The sequence below is a fragment of the Lepus europaeus genome, chromosome 23, assembly GCF_033115175.1.
Source record: "Lepus europaeus isolate LE1 chromosome 23, mLepTim1.pri, whole genome shotgun sequence".
Taxonomy (NCBI): domain Eukaryota; kingdom Metazoa; phylum Chordata; class Mammalia; order Lagomorpha; family Leporidae; genus Lepus; species Lepus europaeus.
The window spans coordinates 1,509,510-1,527,200 of NC_084849.1; the positions used below are offsets into that span (position 1 = coordinate 1,509,510).

At 55.1% G+C, this 17,691-nt stretch overlaps 1 protein-coding gene across 5 annotated transcripts in view; it reads left to right on the forward strand.

Moving 5' to 3' along the window:
- RIMBP2 (RIMS binding protein 2) overlaps positions 1-17,691 on the forward strand; it is a 189,009-nt gene that overhangs the window by 36,597 nt on the left and 134,721 nt on the right. Inside the window, exon 1 of one of the 5 annotated variants that reach the window (XM_062182191.1) lies at positions 1,812-1,923. The exons of 3 other annotated variants lie outside the window; for them this stretch is intronic. The gene's annotated coding sequence lies outside the window, so the exon portion shown is untranslated. Of the gene's footprint in view, positions 1-1,811; positions 1,924-17,691 lie in introns of those variants that run through there. One more of the 5 variants, XM_062182190.1, reaches the window with a different exon arrangement.

Below are 17,691 nucleotides of genomic sequence, written 5' to 3' on the forward strand. Positions count from 1 at the left end.
TTTTATAAAATATTTATTTATTTATTTGAAGGTCAAAGTGATAGGGAGAAGGAGAGGGGGAGAGAGATCTTCCATCCGCTGTTTCACTCCTCAAATTTTCACAACAGCTGGGGCTGGGCCAGGCTGAGGCCAGGAGCCAGGAATTCCAAATGAGTCTCCCCAGTGGGTGGCAGGGGCCCAAGGACTTGGGCGGTCTTCCACTGCCTTCCCAGGCACATTAGCAGGGAGCTGGATTGGACGTGGAGCAGCTGGACTCAAGCCAACACTCCAGTATGGGATGTTGGTGTCACAGTCACAGGCTCTAGCTTAACCTCAGGGGGCAGCTGTGCCACATCGCTGGGCCCCAGGAGCCTCACGAGTGGTTTTTCCCAAACAGGACCGCTGCCTCCAGGTGTGTTGGAGGGTGGAGATGCTGGGGAAATCAGGAAGACAGAATGTTAGGGGTTTGTGTGCTTTAGACACTGCTGGAGTGAATCACAAGTTACTCATACAGCACCATGGTAGCACACAGATGTTGGTGTGCATTATCTCAAGGAGGTGGGGGTGGGTGCAGAGGTCAGTACTCCCCATGGCAGGTTTATGTGCTAAGACTTTCTCAAAGTCTGTGTAGTGCTAAAATACTGACCAAAGTCACCAAAGAAGAGGAGTCTTTTCTTTTCTTATCTGAAAAGGAGAGAGGAGGGAGGGAGGGAAGGAGGGAGAGGGAGATAGAGAGAGGGGAGAGAGAATGTCTTCCATCTTTTGATTCAATCCGCAAATGCCTGCAACAGCTGGAGCTGGGCCAGGTGAAAGCCAGGAGCCAGCAGCTCCATCTGGGTCTCCCAAGTACTTGTGCCATCATCTGCCTCCCAGGTGTGCATCCAGGAAGCTGGATGGTGAGCAGAATGGCTGGCACTCGAACCGGGCACTCTGATATGGAGTGCAGGTGTCACAGGGGGAACTGGACTGCTGCTCCACACCCGCCCGGCACGCTGTCTCCCCTACTGGAAAGGCAGGTGGTGCTGGGCAGAGGGGGTCTGCCTGCCCGCTCTTGTCCGCACCTGTTGTGTGCCATGGGCTCCCAGTCCAGGTCAGAGACTGCTGGCTGAGCAACAGGGGTCTATATTTTGGGGCCTGTCTTCCAATTTCTCTTTACCCACCCCTCCTGGCCTCGGAATAGTCTACCATCTCCAGGTGCAGGGTGACCGTGGTCACTGAAAAGTTGAAGGGGTTTGTTGGCAGCTAGGAAGGGGAGGATCTTGTCTGTACGGCGGCTGTGATGTGGGGGTGGGCCCTGGGGTGCTGCAGCTGTGAGGCAGGCCCGGGGGTATGTGTGGTCAGAGGGGTGAGATGGGCCGGTGGTCAGATGCCCACGGTGGGAGATTCTGGGCCGGGTGGGTTGTGTGAGATGTAACTCACAGAAAACGTTGAACCACAGCAGTGCCTCGTGTGCACAGTCTTTTCCCTCGGGCTCCCCGACCCCATCTGATTGCTGTGGGCCCCAGACACGTCTGAGTGCAGGTGGCACTGCCTGTGTCCTCGCTGCCTCCCCGAGGATCCGGCCCTGCGTGTCATTCTGTCCACGTCGTGCGCTGCAAGCAGAGCTGATCTGGGGTGGGGAGGGCAGCGCCCTCAGACGCTGCTCCTCTCCCTGCAAGTCTTCCCGGCCGCCCTTCCCCGTGACTCACAGCGACAGGCGTCCACGCCCTGCGGCTCCCATCTGCAGATTGAATTACCGCCCTGTTCAGCTGACACAAAGTAGCTCCTGGCCGCCGGGCAGTCCATGAATAAGTAAACAGTCTTCCAGCGCCACGCCAAGCGCAGGCATCAGAGGCCAGGAGAGGCGGCGTCCTCCAGGCACAAGCGGCTCTACTGGCTGGCTCCCCGGCTGGTCTAAGGCTCGGGACCACTGACCCCAGTGTCCTGTGAGTACCTGCTTCTGGGGTGAGTTGATGAGACGGCTCAGACACTGAGACGGGAAAATCGTCCTCCCGGATGCAATGGGCTGGAGCTCAAGTGCTCTCAGGACCAGGAAGGGAAGGGGCTGCGTTCAGCCCTGGGGGGAGAGGGCAGGACAGATAATCCCTGGCTTCAGAACCTTAGGGTTTTGATTGTGACTTCCACCACCATGGTTATGCTGTAGGCACTTGGCCAGCACCAAGCTGTGCTGAGGCTCTGTTGGTTGGGTGAATGGTGAGCTGGGCACCTCTGAGCTGATGTGGCTCCAGGCAAGAGGCCGCCGACTCTGGCCCCTGCGGGCCTGGGGTTTCCATTTGGGTCCCTCCCTTAGGGAAATCACCGTCCCTTTGGAAACGAGCTTGGTGTTGCTGACTGAAGCGCCACATGATTGGCGTTTGAGACAGCAGGCATGCAAAGTTACCACGTCTCAGGTGGGAATTTCTCCTCTTGCTCCCTATGTGTTGCTTTTTCGGGCAACATCTTCCAGTGCTTTGAGGCCGGCAGACGAGAGCACATCCTGAGGATTCTAGGTAATGAATGTGGTTGGACTGCAGACAGGCTAACAGCGTTTTTATCTTGTACACGTCCCATGCTAGTTGAAAGACTGGGAGGATGTGAGGTTCCTCTGTTCTGGGTGGTGAGGACCGTGGGGCAAACAGAAGCAACCAGATCTCCCTCGTGGTGGCAGAACTGCCGCTGGGCTCGTGGTGAGCGCATCTGTGTGGTGGGGCAGGTGGTCGGCGTGTTATGCTGCTTGGCGTTTGATGGCGGCAATAAAATGCACATCAATCAATCATTGGCGTCCCCTCTCTGCCCAACAGCTCTGTTAATTAAAACCTTGTGTGAAGTGGAGTCTGAGCTCTCTGCTCACTTCTACTCGGAACCATTAGGCTCGATTGGGCACAGCCCCTCAAAGGCATCGTCTTGCTGGACCACTTTTGAATTAATAATAATCCTGCTTCCATGAACCCGGCAGAGCCACTTCCCGTGCTTGCCAATCACCGAGGAGCTCTGCAGTTGGCCTGGGCAGACAGAGCCTGGGGAAGCCGGCGAGAGCCGAGGCCGGAGGCCGAGGGGGAAGGCGCAGCCCCGGGGATGCATAGAGCGGGCTGCGGGAGAACCAGGGGCCCCCAAGATTCACAGGGCACACTGCAAAGCTGGGGATCACTGTCCCGCCTGAAATCGCTTTCCCTTTTGTAGCATTAGGGATTCATGTAACGTGCAGGTTATCATGACTTCCTTTTGTTCCTCTTGCTTTTTCCGAGAGGAGCTTGGGAGACGGTGTGTGTTGCTGGTGATTGATCTTAGAAGAAGGTGGCTGGCTGGCACAAGGAAGTGCCCCCTGCCAGGCAGGGACCTCGCAGGACTGCACCTGGCTGCATACACTGTGCCCTCAGCCCCCCTGGCCGCGTGGTGTCTGGCAGCCCTGTCCATGGTGCTGCAGGTCCACCAGTGGTGTGACATCAGAGGTTTCCGATGACGCGTAGTTTTATGAACGTGTTCTTCCCCGGTAGCTGTTGGCCTCATGTCCTTTAGCAAAAAGAACATAAGCGTGTCAGATGAGCTAACAGAATAAGGCACAGGTCTCTCTTGAGACACGCTCCCTCCATGAAGGCGTCAGTGGGTTCCTCACTCGAGGTAAACACACCTTCTCTTGTGCTCCGAACATCTTGTTGAACTTGAAAGTGCGTGTGCGTAATTTACAAACCTGCAGTGGGCGCAGGTGCTCAGGCGCAGACGGCTCTTGCTTTCCTTCCTTGTGCCCCAGGGCCTTCGACTCACTTTTCACTCTTCTGGTGGTTTCTCCTGGGTGTTAGCTAGATAATACTACACAAGCGCCTTCCGCGAGGGTAGGAGAGTGGTTCTCCACAGCGGTGACTGGTGTCCGGGACCGCTCCTGGCGGGGACACTGCTGAGCGTCCTGCAGCACCCAGGGCGGCCCCACCCAGAGGGGTCTGGCCCGAGGCGTCGCAGTGCTGAGGTGGGGGTGCCTTGTGGGACATGAAGGTCCCCTCCTGGACTTCCACACACGGTGCAATTGCTTCCTGAATCAAGCCAGGCGTTAGCGTTTACCGTGTTAGGTACGTCCCGCCAGCTGCGAGGACAGTCTGTGAGTTTGCCCGGGGTCGCCTTGCGTTCAGTAGTGCCTTGCAGCCCACGTATTAAAACATCCGGCTTTGACAGCAGAAGCTTTTCCTGAGTCTCCTCTTTCCCTCCCTAGAAGCCCTTGGCCTGCTTGTTCACAGCCACTGCTGTGCAGCCCAGGGCCCAGCGGGCAGTGTGGCGCCTTTCTCCGGCGCTGGTCAGGTGGGAGCTGCCGTTTCTCGGACTCCGGTTTCCCCTTCCCTTGTTTGTTCTGCACGTTTTGCTGCGGCGCGTCTTCCAGACGTTTCTCAGGGACGCTGTATGAGGCCTCGCCCTCCCCCTCACACTGATTGACAGCTTGTTTGGGGATGGAATATTAAGCTGGAAATGGCACTTGGAATCTGAGACCCTGCTGGCTCTCAGGGTGAGAAAGCCCAGGCCTCACCCATCCTGATTCCTGGGAGAAGCTCCCCCGCTTGTCTACAGCCTGGGAGGAAGGTAGGATCCTTGCTTTCGTTAGCCGTGTAATCGCGTGTGCTCCTTGCCGTGGGTCTGTCTCTGTCCACCTGCAGAGCACGCCGGAGACCCTCGCGTCTGGAAAAAGCTCTTCTGTTTCCCTAACAGCTTCCCTTCCGCTTCCTCCTTCTGGAATCTTATTGGCAAGGTTGGACCTGCTGGATTGCTCTCCAAAATCCCTTTTTTCTTACTGTTTTCTGTCGCTTTGGAGATTTCCTTAACGCTGCTTCCACATCTGCCATTAAAATTTTTCATTTCAGCAACTCCTGTTCATTTACAAGGGTTTTATTTATTTATTTTTGGTTCCTCGCCGATCCCCTATGGCATCTGGTTCTTGGTTCGCAGATGCTCTCTGAGGACACTTGTTAGTTTTTAGAAATTTATTTTGGTTGCTTTCATGGTGGCTTCTGAGTTTTATTTTTGTGTCCTTCCACTTCAGTTCTCCACAGTAGAGGTTCTGTAAACATGTATCGCGCGATCCTTGGCGCAGTGTTTGGTTTTGGAGCAGTCTTGGCAGCTGAGCGGACGTCCTGGGCTGGGCTGCGGTGGGCTCACTCCAGCATCTGCAGGGAACTGGACTTTGCTGTGGAAGCTCCCAGTGTCAACATGGGGTGGGGCGCACAGGACGATGTCTACCTGTCTACCCAGATGACGTTTGCAGCCCCCCGGCGAGGCTGAGGCTGGCGCAGGGTGTGTCCACCTGCAGTATGCCGTGGGAGTGGGGAGGGCGTCCACGCAGGTGCCACTGTTTCCTCTGTGCTTTGCCCTTGACTGTGAGGACCTCCCCCTGATGCCCCTGCGTCCTGCGTTCTGTCACTGATGTCTCCAGGAGACAGCCTCCGTCTCCTGTCTAGACATCTTCCCTTCTCATTTCCTGTGCATCGGTCTAAATCTTATTAAATTCCAGCGTGAATGAAAATGACATACACATGTCCTGGCCCTCCCTGCCAGACTGTGGGGTCTTGGGAGGCCTTGATGTTGTTTATCCTCGGGTCTGGCACCTGCCAGGGGCTTCTGGGGCAGGTGCCCAGCAAAGGTTCGCTGAATTGGAACACGCTGTGCCGTGGCCAAGCAGACTGGCCTGGGAAAGAGCCTCGTCCACTCTTTGCTCTTCCACCACATGGGCTGATGGGGACTCAGGAAACTTGTGACCTTCTTGGCGAAATCCAAGGAGATTCAGTTTATCTTCTTCCTGTGTGATTCTAAGGCCTTTAACACCCACCCCTCTTTTTAAGCAAACTAAAACCGAAGTAAAAGAACCTCAGATGTTTTGACTGTTAATGTCAACCTGAAGATGCACTGATGCGTGGGAATTTCTGTTCGGAAGGATTTGTTGGCCTCTTGGGAATTCTGTACGTGTTTGCTATGTGTAGTGTGCCTGTTGGTTTTTACACTGATCTTTGTTAATTGGTTTGACCTGTAATAGCTCTCGGTGTCACGCACTGGGTATCTTTCAGTCGTGTTTTTGTTGTTAAGGACACATCCCGTGCGAGCTTGGATGTTGACTTGTGTGCCCAGTTCTGCCCTTGCTGTCATTGTCTAGCTTGTGTGATTAGCCCTGACTCATTTCCCTGGCAGATCCAGACCTTGGGACACTACTCAGAGAGCCCTAAGAGCTGTGTTGAGGGGCATCTTCTACTCCAGGACATTTGGTTGAAAGGAAGGACAGTCTCAGGCGGGGAGGACCAGGACTTAGGTCTCCAACCTGACTCTCAACCCTTGGTGCTCTGAACTGGACGAGGATAAGCTCGACCCCCATCGTTCCCTGCCTTCGAGTCATGGAGGAGGCGAAAGAGGCAGTAGAGACTCTTACAGGTTGTTCTTCTGTGACAGAGAAAGTGCGTGCTTCTTCCTACCGTGTAGAAATGACCCAGTGTGTCTGAAGCCACAGGTGTAGACGGTGGATCTGACCACAGTGTAGACATGACCCAGCTCACCTGAAGCTGTGTGTGCACGGCAGATCTGACCAGATCAACCCTTGGAAGGTCCACCAGGGAATTCCTCACTCCTGGTGCTGAGGCCCGGGGCCCAGCGGTAGAACCTGTAGGAAGTTGTGCTTTCTCCCCGTGTCAGTGAGTGGCTGTGTCTGTTCTGCCATTGTTCAACAATTCATTAAAAACATGCTTATCATGACCATTAGTGGGGGAGGACAGAGTGGCCTGTGCCTTCATGGACACAGCAGCGTCATGGGGGATGGCAGTGCAGAGGCCTGGGGGTCGGAGCGAGCTGGGTGCATGAAGAGCTGGGTGCCTGGAGCAGCAGGTGGATAAGGAAGCTCGCCGGGGGCTCTATGGCCATGTTAGGCTTTTAATTTTAAATATTAAGACCAGTGGCCAGGGACAAGTGACTGATTTTAGTTGTGAGGGTTGACATGATCATATTTATCTTCTCGTAACATCACCCCAAGCTCTGAGTGGAGACAGAGGCAAATGTGGGAACAAGGAGATTGGGAGGGAGGCCAGAAGAGTGGCAATGGTGGTTTCACACCAGGGTGTTTGGGTGGTGCAACTGAATGTCCCTGGAGAGGTCCCAATTGTGTGGGGGCAGTAGGACCTGCTGCCTGTCGTCATGGAATTGCCTGAGGGGAAGTGAGAAGTGGGCAGCAGATGAGACCTCTGGATTTCTGGCATGAGCAGTATGGCAGAGGGGCAGTGTTGTTTCCTAAGATGAGAGAGATTGGAAGAGAATCGGAAGAGGGGAGATTCACATTCATGTTTGCACCAGAGCCTAGTTTTGAGTTTGAGGTACCTGAGCGACACCCACACATGGGCAAATCAGCAGGTAGCTGGCCAGAGCACAGGAGAGAAACGAGGCCGGCTCACGCGTTGCCTTGTGCAGTGTTTGGTGTGACACTGCCTGTGCAGAGGCATGGTCTGAACACAGACCAGGAATGCTTTCCTCCGTGTGCTCATAGATGACTTTCGGACAGGTTCTTCAGCCTGCAGATGGCTGATTGCCGCATTGTCCCACCTGCATTGTGATCATGACGTCTTCAGTGCCTCGACCTGGGGTTGGCATCCTGGGCTGCTTCTGATAGAAAGAGAGGAGCCCGAGTCTCAGACTCCATGGTGGTGGGGGCAGTGGGGAGGAAGGACACGATAATGATGGACCTAGTGGAGCTGGAGGTGATGGTGGTGGTGGTGATGATGGTAGTGATTGTGATGATGATGGTAATTGTAGTAATGATGGTGATAATGATGGTGGTGGTGGTGGTGATGGTGGTGGTGATGGTGGTGGTGGTGATGGTGGTGGTGGCGGTGATGGTAATGATGGTGAGGATGGTAGTGATTGTGATTATGGTGAGGATGGTGGTGATGGTTGTGATGGTGGTGATGGTGATGATTATGATGGTAGTGATTGTGATGAGTAGTGATTATGATGATGATGGTGATGGTAGTAATGATGGTTATGGTAGTGTGATGATGGTGGTGGTGATGGTGGTGGTGGTGGTGATGGTGATGATGGTGATGGTGGTGATTATGTTGGTGATCATGATGGTAGTGATTGTAACGATGATGATGATTGTTGTAATGATGGTAATAATGATGGTGATGGTGGTGGTGGTGGTGATGATGGTGGTGGTGGTGGTGATGGTGATGATGGTGATGATGGTGGTGGTGGTGGTGGTGATGATGGTGGTGGTGGTGGTGATGGTGATGATGGTGATGATGGTGGTGGTGATGGTGGTGATTATGTTGGTGATCATGATGATGGTATTGATTGTAACAATGATGGTGATGGTAGTAATGATGGTTATGGTAGTGTGATGATGGTGGTGATGGTGGTGGTGGTGATGGTAATGATGGTGGTGGTAGTGATAGTGGTGATGGTGGTGGTGATCATGATGATGGTAGTGATTGTAACAATGATGGTAATGGTAGTAATGATGGTTATGGTAGTGTCATGATGGTGGTGGTGATGGTGCTGGTGGTGATGATGGTGGTAGTGGTAGTTGGCATAGATGTAGCAGTATGTGTTTTGTAGTCTTAAATTCACATGCAACCCTCTAGTTTCTGTTTTGCATTAATTTCTCTGGAAGGAGGGAAGTCCAGCTACCTCAGATGCAGGCTTTATGCTTGGTGCCATTGTTTGCCTTGCTGTGGAGCCACAGGTCATCTCTCGGTGAACACAGGCAGGGTTCTTGGATGTGAGGAGCTGCCTGGATAATGTTCCCAGACCCTTTAATTTTCATCCTTGCCAGTATCATGGTATGAAGTGCTGGAATGGACATCATCTATCTGCATGCCTTGAAAAGAACAAATTGTGTTCAAGAGCACCTTCCAGAGGCTCTGTCTCGGCTGAGGGATCTGGGTGATCTCTTGGGCACCACGCATGGCCTGCAGGGTGCAGGAGTAGCCATGTTGTCTTAGGGATCATTACTTTTTGATTTTTTTTTCTCAGTTGTTCTGGAATCAGAAGCTCCATGGCCAGTGAGATGCATGTGTGAAATCATTCCTGTGTTGGGAATGGGCCGAGCGTTCCTCATAGATTGTTGGCGGCTTGGACATGTGTGAAATCATTCCTGTGTTGGGAATGGGCCGAGCGTTCCTCATAGATTGTTGGCGGCTTGGACATGTGTGAAATCATTCCTGTGTTGGGAATGGGCTGAGCGTTCCTGATAGATTGTTGGCGGCTTGGACTTCTGTGAAATCATTCCTGTGTTGGGAATGGGCCGAGCGTTCCTGTAGATTGTTGGCGGCTTGGACATGTGTGAAATCATTCCTGTGTTGGGAATGGGCCGAGCGTTCCTCATAGATTGTTGGCGGCTTGGACATGTGTGAAATCATTCCTGTGTTGGGAATGGGCCGAGCGTTCCTCATAGATTGTTGGCGGCTTGGACATGTGTGAAATCATTCCTGTGTTGGGAATGGGCTGAGCGTTCCTGATAGATTGTTGGCGGCTTGGACTTCTGTGAAATCATTCCTGTGTTGGGAATGGGCCGAGCGTTCCTGTAGATTGTTGGCGGCTTGGACATGTGTGAAATCATTCCTGTGTTGGGAATGGGCCGAGCGTTCCTCATAGATTGTTGGCGGCTTGGACATGTGTGAGAATCATTCCTGTGTTGGGAATGGGCCGAGCGTTCCTCATAGATTGTTGGCGGCTTGGACTTGTGTGAGAATCATTCCTGTGTTGGGAATGGGCCGAGCGTTCCTGTAGATTGTTGGCGGCTTGGACATGTGTGAAATCATTCCTGTGTTGGGAATGGGCCGAGCGTTCCTGTAGATTGTTGGCGGCTTGGACTTGCAGACGCAGCGTTAGGTTACTGCGTGTAAATTTAGCTCTTGTTCTCACTTCGGGAGGGAGTGGAGTGTTTGAATGATCTCACCACGAGGGGTAGAGCAATCGGAAGACAGAGCCTCAGGACCTTTCAGTACAGGGGGTCTAGCCAGAGACCCTTGGGGGCTGCACATTTCGCTCAGAGCAGGAGGCCTGTTCTCTGTCGGTGTCCTCGGACTGGAGGCTTAGCCTCCCTCAGCCTCCATCACTGCCGCACGTCACCTGCAAGTCTGAGTGCCCACCCCGCCTGCATGCCTGCGTCCTCCCTTCAAACCGCGGCCAGGCCCTCCCGGGAGAAGGCGCTAAAATACTCACTCCCGGACTGAGCTGGGTGAGTGAGGTCACCACCACTTTCACAGAAGCTGTGAATGAAACCAGTCTACTTTGTCAGATCTCAGCAGGTGCGCATTGAACGAAAATCTCATCATGCAAAGGTGTACAGAGTAAAATGCTGAAATCCCCCAGGACTTCCCCGTTCCTAATCTTTCTGCTGATCACGACTGCTGCTTTGGCATTTCTTTTCAGAATTCTCAGCCATGAACACACACGTGCACACACACACAGTGTTGATATATGAGCAGACACATGCAAACACAGAATGGAGTGTCTGTATACACTCTGTGTGTGTGTGTGTGTGTGGGTACATACATGCCCTACTCTACACTTTGGAATTAACATCTCCTTGCCTAACAAGTAAGTGGATATATTCAGTTTGTGGAAACTGAATGTCTTTGGCTCATTCCAAGCTAACCCATTGTCTTCCAGATAGATCTGTCTCATATGACCATGTGTGCTTAAAGAAAACGGTACCGTTTCTGCAGATGAACATTGTTACCTCTGCAGAATACTTCTCAGATATTTCCACGCTAGTACATTGCTGCACTAGCTCATTCTTTTAAATCCTTGCGAATGGCAGAGCTTAGCTGCAGTAGCCTGGCTTTGGCTTTTGGCTTTGCTCTCCCAAAACAAGGCCAAGGTAGGTGTTGAACTAAATCAGCTGCTGGGGAAGCGATTCCAGGAGATTTGGGGAGGGGAGGGCTGTCCCACTGCACAACCCTGCATGAGCCATCCTGCTGGAGGGACTGGGGTTCACGTCTGCTTGACTGGGTGTGCTGGAGGCGTGTCCACACTGGCCACTGAGCACGGCTTGCTCGCCCTGTGCACAGGCCAGGCGTGGGCCTTGCCACGCGGAGTCCTCAGGCCCAGACTGCAGGTGCTGGAGGCAAATGGTTTGGTTTGTGTAGAGTGGAGACCCAGGGGTCCCAGGTGCCCCGCTCACCTCTGGCTGACGGTGCCTGCTTACTTTATGCAGACACATACACGTACGACCCCTGGCTCACCAACCAGCCATCTCCGTGTGTGACTGTCACCAGCACTCCTGCAGTGCAGCACACCCTGCTCTGGAACACACACAGATGTGCACACATCTGTGCAAGAGAACATGGGACTGTGTGTGTCCGCCATAACCTGCTCTGACACAGTCATGCATGTGCAGTTACCTCGGGTCTGCCTTAGTCCCGTGCTCTCCGCATCTGTGTGTGCACAGTCCAGGCCCGCTCTGTGCATCACAGAGGTGCTCAACAAGTATTTGTCAAGACGGGAAATCACTTTGGAAGCAGGGCGTGGCTCTCGTGGTATCTTGGAACTTTGTCCATGCTGTCTGTCCTTTCGCTCTCCAGTCCCCCAGGAGTGGTGGGCAACAGCTGTCCACCCAGTGCCACGAGCTGACACCCCAGCACTGAGCAGGGTGAGGGAGAGGGAGAGATTTAATCTGCATGGCTCCCGGCTGGGGGAAGACATTGCCCAAGCCACGGACTAACCACGTGTTTTCCAGAATGTTCTACAGGTGACAGACTAGACAGGAACACTCCACAACTCCCAGCCACAGCCTTTGATTCCACTTATCGGGAAAAATTCAGCAGGACCCCCGTGGATGCTGGAAACTGAGGCCATGAGGTGTGTTTTCCTATGCAGACGCGTGTCTAATGACATGTAATGAACAAATTAGGCACACTGAGAGATTGGTCGTAATAACTCATAACAAAGGTGATGTAAAAATGGTGAATTATTTCTGTATTTCCCAGTTAATAGTTTGGACCATGGCAGTCACCAAAGTGTAGTGAGTGGAGGAGACTGTAGAGTTGTTGTTGGTGCTGGTGTTTGCCATTGCTTTTAGACAAGAACTACAAGCAGCACATTAAGCAGTGGTTTCACAGGGTCACATCACACAAGGTCTCCCTTTCCAATGTATTTGTGCACTGAGGCACACTGATCCAAGCTTGTTGGAAGAGAAAACAACAGTGGGTGACTGGCATGGAGACGAGAGGCTCGGGCCTCAGATCTGGGGATCACACCAGCACCAGTGGGCAGTGGCCGCAGGCCAGGGCCAAGCCTGGGCCAGGGCAGACGCTGTGACCCTGGAAGCTGCTGGGGCTGGATGTGGTCAGGACCCCAGGGCCGGCTGTCTCGGTGTAATGTGATTTGGGCAGAAATGTCCAGTCTAGATGGCCCTAATGTCATTACTCTTCCTGACTTAAGCAATTATGCAATTCAAATTCAATTTTTTGTTAAAGTAGACAAATCAAAACGGAACGGCCTCTGTCAATTCTGAGGCCTGGTGCTGGTGACAGGTGGGAGACTCCCACGTGCTGCCCTGGGTCTGTCAGGAGGCACACATGCCTGGAGCGCTCTTTCCCAGCTCCTGTGTGGTTGTGTGGGGCCTGCTCTGTCCGTGGTAGCACACAGGGTCTCTGGCTGCCAAATGTCACAGAGCCAGCTTGGACTAGCCCGAGTACAAAAGGGAGTTAACTGACTTGAAGCAGGGGTCTGGTTCAGGAATGGCTTGATCCAGGAGCTCAGACTGTCTCTGGAAAGCGCCATCTTTCCCCTCTGTGTTGGCTTCAGCCCTAATCCGAATCAGTTCCCAGGCTGTGCTGGTTCCACATTTGACGGGCACCTCTGTGGTCTGGAAGGCAGCACAGCTCTGTGCAGTCACTGCCGGGTGCTGTACTTCTCACTCACAGGTACCCCAAGTCTACCCCCTATCACACCTCTTCCAGCAGGGCCACCTCCCAGGGCTAGGGCCAAGCTCAAGGGTTTCCATGGTCATCTGAAGTTGTTCCTGCAGAAGAATGGCCATGCTGCCCACAACTGGTCCTGCTCCCCTCAATGTCCACACCCCTACAACAGCTTTACGCCCCTACAACAGCCACGCCCCTACAACAGCCATGCCCCTACAACAGCCATGCCCCTACAACAGCCATGCTGCCCACAACAGCCATGCCCCCCACAACGGCCATGCCCCCCACAACGGCCATGCCCCCCACAACAGCCATGCCCCCCACAACGGCCATGCCCCCCACAACAGCCATGCCCCCCACAATGGCCATGCCCCCCACAACGGCCATGCTGCCCACAACGGCCATGCCCCCCACAACGGCCATGCCCCCCACAACGGCCATGCCCCCCACAACAGCCATGCCCCCACAACGGCCACACTCCCAAAGGGGCTGAGGAAAAGGGACTCGCTCTTCATTGTGGGATGACCTCTGTCCCTGTCCAGGCCTGTCTGGGTCACTCCCACAGACATCTCAAGGCCTGCCCACTGTGCCACTGTGCCCACTGCCTCGGGATTTCTGCTGTGTAGACAGACATCTCAAGGCCTGCCCACTGTGCCACTGTGCCTACTGCCTCGGGATTTCTGCTGTGTAGACATCCCCAGCACACTCATTGGGGTCTTTGGTGGCCAGGACCCCAACTTGGGAAATCTCAGAACCCACCAGAAGGGCGCGGGGCCCGGGAACCTTAGCGTCTTGGGGCAGGTGTCAATCAATGAGGCGTCAGTTCTTGGGCCTGGCTGGCTGGGAACGCGCCGGCTCCACCTCTTTAAATCCAGGGTCTGATCGCTGAGTTGGCCTCGCCAGAGTCTGGTGCTGCCCCCACTGCTGGGGGAGGGGTGCCTTGACTGAGTCCTCTGTGGGCCTCTCCCCGAGCTTGGGCCCAAGACTGAGCTGCGGCCTGGGAGTCCTCCATGCCCGGCTGTGCTACAGTGAGCTGGACCCCAGGCCGCAGCGTGTGCGGAGGGGGCTCAGCTCCATGTTGGCATCTGTCCAGGACGGGCAGTTAGCTGTGGCTACCCATGGGCCCTCCTCCCTGACAAGGTGCGTCCCATCCCAGTTAGGGTCCAGGCAACAGACCCCTTGGCCCCTGACCACTACTCCGCAGACAGAAGGGCGGTGGGGCAGGAAGGAGTGGGGGCCGGGAAGCACCTGCCAGGTGGGGCTTAATTTTTAACCTGGAGCAGACGGACTGAGTCGTTCCCATGACGACACGCCTCTGTCGGGAGGAGGCCTGCGCGTGCGTTTCCTGTTTTGCAGGAGCTAATCCCGGCCGACCCTGGCTTCCAAACCCCGGCTGGGCTCCCTCCGGATGGCGGAGGTGTGCAGCGCTGGGGGCTGAAAGGTTGACTTCTCAAGGTGGGAGAGTGCAGTGAAGCCACGGAAGGGCTGGGCGGGGCTTGTGCTTTGGGGCACTCAGTCCCGGCCACTGGAAGCGTTGCCCAGCGATGACCCCAACCTGGGCCCCCAGGAGAAGCGGGCTCTGCGGCTCCCGCAGTCTCCAGCACTTGCAGGGGGGTGCCTGCGGCACGATGCGTATGTGATCGTATTGGAAAACATTTCTCCATTTTTGCCTACTTGGTGTGATAATTTGAAGGTAGCTTGCTACAGAGCAAGTTGTGTGTTTCACATGGAAATTTCATGAACAAGAAAGCTGTTACCTCCTGGCTTTTACATGAAGACTCGACTCTGATTCAAGTCTGGGCGGAAGCCCAAATATCCTCGCCTCCCCCCTCCTTCCCGCCTTCACCCCTCCCATCCACATGAGCCGTGGCTCCCTTGTGCAGTTGGGTGTGACTAAAAGCATCTCTGCTCCAGCCCCTTCACGCACAAAGCCCTGCGTGTGCTTTGTGTTGCTGGCCTTCTGACGTCAGGGTGACTCCATTACAAAGCTGTAGGCAGTGTTTTCCTCTGAACACCACTGAAGGACGCATTTTGCTGGAATCTCTTTCTGAAGAGCGCTGCAGGGAGCAGGTGACCCTGTGATGGACAGACGGGGCCTAGCAGTTCCTACACCTGGGTGATCTGGGGGGGGGGCAGTGAGGGAAGAAGCACCTGCTGTTTATTGACAGGAACAGTGGGAGGATCCAGCTGTGGGGCCCTTAGACCCAGCCCAGCTGGGAGCCAGAGGAAGAGTGTGGTGCAGCCAGTTTCCATACATTTTTTTTTTTTTTTGACAGGCAGAGTGGACAGTGACAGAGACAGAGAGAAAGGTCTTCCTTTTTGCCGTTAGTTCACCCTCCATTGGCTGCCGTGGCTGGCGCACCGCGCTGATCCGAAGCCAGGAGCCAGGTGCTTCTCCTGGTCTCCCATGCGGGTGCAGGGCCCAAGGACCTGGGCCATCCTCCACTGCACTCCCTGGCCACAGCAGAGAGCTGGACTGGAAGAGGAGCAACCGGGACAGAATCCGGCACCCTGACCGGGACTAGAACCCAGTGTGCCGGTGCCGCAGGTGGAGGATTAGCCTATTGAGCTGTGGCGCCGGCCCATACATTTTTTAAAAGAGGGGCAATCACATGGAACATTGGGCCCTACTCCTTGTGTGGCTCCAACAAGAGGTGGCTTAATTGGGGGAGCACTGAGGGGCACAGATGGTCATTCTCAAACGGGCTAAGCCCCACCCTTGAGTCTGTTGTGGGCAAAGGGCGGCTCAGGAGTCGCTGACTCCCTGGGCAAGGCTGCTTTGGGGCCCTGGGAGCCTCCTAGGAGAGCTGCGCTTCCTGCGTGTCTCCGAGTTCCAGAACACTTGGGAATCTGCAAGCTGGCTGATGTAACCAGGCTCTCCCCATGCTTGTCCAGCCCCCCACGTGTTGCAGAAAACTAGCTCCTCCTGGCCGCCACGCTAACTTAGGTCACGTGTGTGCTGCTGATCAGTGTGGGTCCACCTGAAGACGCTCAAGTAAGAACGGCGCCCGCGGGTTGCGCCCTGGAGCCCTCTGCTGCTCTCCAGCCCTCGGCAGAACAGGAAGCTCACCGCCCTGAAAGGGGGGGTGCTCTAGGCTGCCCGTGGCCTCCGCTGGAGCTGGCATGTCCCCCCAGCCGCCTTTGCTGTTGCCGGTTCCTTCTGGCTAGCACGGTGGAGGAAGAGCCCACGGCAGCGAGAGGCATGGCTTGGAGGAGGTGATGGGGCCCCGGGCAGCTCGGGGGTCCAGTCCTGGCTCCATCATTTCGCAGCTACAGTGTGTGGGCTCATCCTGGGTTTTCCAAGACTTCACTGTGCTGTATGCTGTGTGGGGCACATGTTGGTGAGAGGTCCCCAGAAGCATCCAGAACCAAGCAGCCATGAGAGGTAAGGTCGGTGGAGCGTCTCAGTAGGGGGTGAGCAGGGACCGGCACGTGACGACAGGTTGGTGCATGTTTGGGGCCCAGCCATGTGCACAACAGGCGTCTAAAATCCTTCTTTCTGGCACAGGGCTCTGTCCTGTGCTCGCTTTCCCTGGCTGTGGTCCTGTTTGTTGTCGCCCAGCCGTGCCTCTTGCCTGCCGCTGTGTGGAGGAGCAAAGGGAGCGTCCAGAGCTTGGGCAAGGGCTCGGGGGCCGTGCTGGCCGTGCTGGCCGTGCCGGCCGTGCCGCCCAGCGTTCATGTCCCTGGCCAACCCCCGGCCAGCCCCCGGCTCTGTCCTAGTGGCAGGTGGGGCCTGGGACCTGCTCGTCTGAGAAGCGCGCCCGGCACAGCTGAGGGCCCCTGGCCATTTGCTGATTGACAGGAAGACTTTTTCTGTGCCTCAGTTTCTGCAGATGTGAAGTGGTTTAGCCGTACCCACCTGGAAGGCAGGTTTGGGGCCGAGAGTCAATGCTGGAGAAATGCAGTTGTGTTTGCTACACAGGGACTCTGCGCCAGGGGCCAAGAGCCAGAGAAGATGGGGAGAGGAGGAGGAGGGAGGGGGAGAGAGCGCAGGGAACAGACGCGACGGGAAGAGGGGGAGAGGGCTTATGTGGCCCTCCCAGGTGTCCAGCCATGGGACGGGATACCTCGGAGGCCCCGTTTGTCCTGGGGACGCAGGCCGGCTGCATGCCGAGGTCTGCAATGTTACCCCCTTGCCCTCAGGCACAGAGTATTCACCTGTGTATTTCTTTAAAAATTCAAAATGCTGAGGCTGCAAGTGACACTTCCCTGGTGACAGGGGGAGCCAGGGGTGGGACAGGCGGGGGCTCTGCCATCCTCATGGGCACGTGGCAGCTGTTGGACATCCTGGCATCGAGTCTGCATCCCAGTCAGGAAGGCAGGAGAAGGCCAGGGCTGGGTGCCGTCTCCGTGTGAGGCTGTGCTATCTGGGGGAACTTGGCATTCCCTTGATTACGTGGGGGGGGGGTGTGCACTTCCTCAGGCTGTGTCTAAGTTGGATGCAGTTTTGGCCTTTTTATCCTTTTTTTGTTAGTAAGGTTCTTGACAGATTCTGAGTGTGATGTGTGTGAAATCACGAGATGCCACGCCGGTGAGTGATGCGCAGCTGAAAGCTCTCGCCGAGTTAGGGCTAAAGGGCTCCGGAAGACCACCTGCATGGTGAGTGCGCCGGTGCTCACGGGTGGGACGTGTGCTCGCAGTAAATTCTGATCTTGAGCTCGAACCCTTCCCCATCTGTGCTGAATCAGATCAGGTCTCACACGTGCCCTTAGCATGGTTATCGTATGACTCAATCTCTGCTGAAACAGATCTCACACGCGCCCTTAGCATGGTTATCGTATGACTCAATCTCTGCTAAAACAGATCTCACACGCGCCCTTAGCATGGTTATCGTATGACTCAGTCTGCTAAAACA